Source organism: Centroberyx affinis, unplaced genomic scaffold, assembly GCF_046629955.1.
Source record: "Centroberyx affinis isolate AG114_WGS23_722 - 3 ecotype Tasmania unplaced genomic scaffold, CSIRO-AGI_Caff_v1 ptg004559l_1, whole genome shotgun sequence".
Taxonomy (NCBI): Eukaryota; Metazoa; Chordata; class Actinopteri; order Beryciformes; family Berycidae; genus Centroberyx; species Centroberyx affinis.
Genome location: NW_027282187.1, coordinates 20,001 through 20,385, shown reverse-complemented (window position 1 = coordinate 20,385; position 385 = coordinate 20,001).

The following is a 385-nucleotide window of genomic DNA, read 5'->3' as shown; positions in this document are numbered from 1 at the left end:
ACTGGAAGCTAACGTTAGCGACGAGGCTAACGTAGCTTCATCACAGACTGGACTTCTCTCTCTAGCTCTTCTAGTCAACATTAGCATGTTAGCATGTTAGCATGTTAGCAATCCATGGCAGCAAGGAGACAGAGAAGCTGCTTTGGTTCTTGCTGTAAAACCTCTCAGCTCAGTGACTTGCTGCGAGTCGCTTTATACAGAAGCTAGTCCAACGGGTCACAGCAAGATGGCCGCCGCTCAGACCGTCCAGGAACGCTGATTTGAATGAGAATGACCGTTCTATCTGTTCTAGTTCTGTGGGAGGAACTGAGTCTGTTTCCTCTCAACAGTTTGGACTCATTGTTGTAGCAAGAGGCAGCGGAGCTTCAACTGACAGCTGACTGGA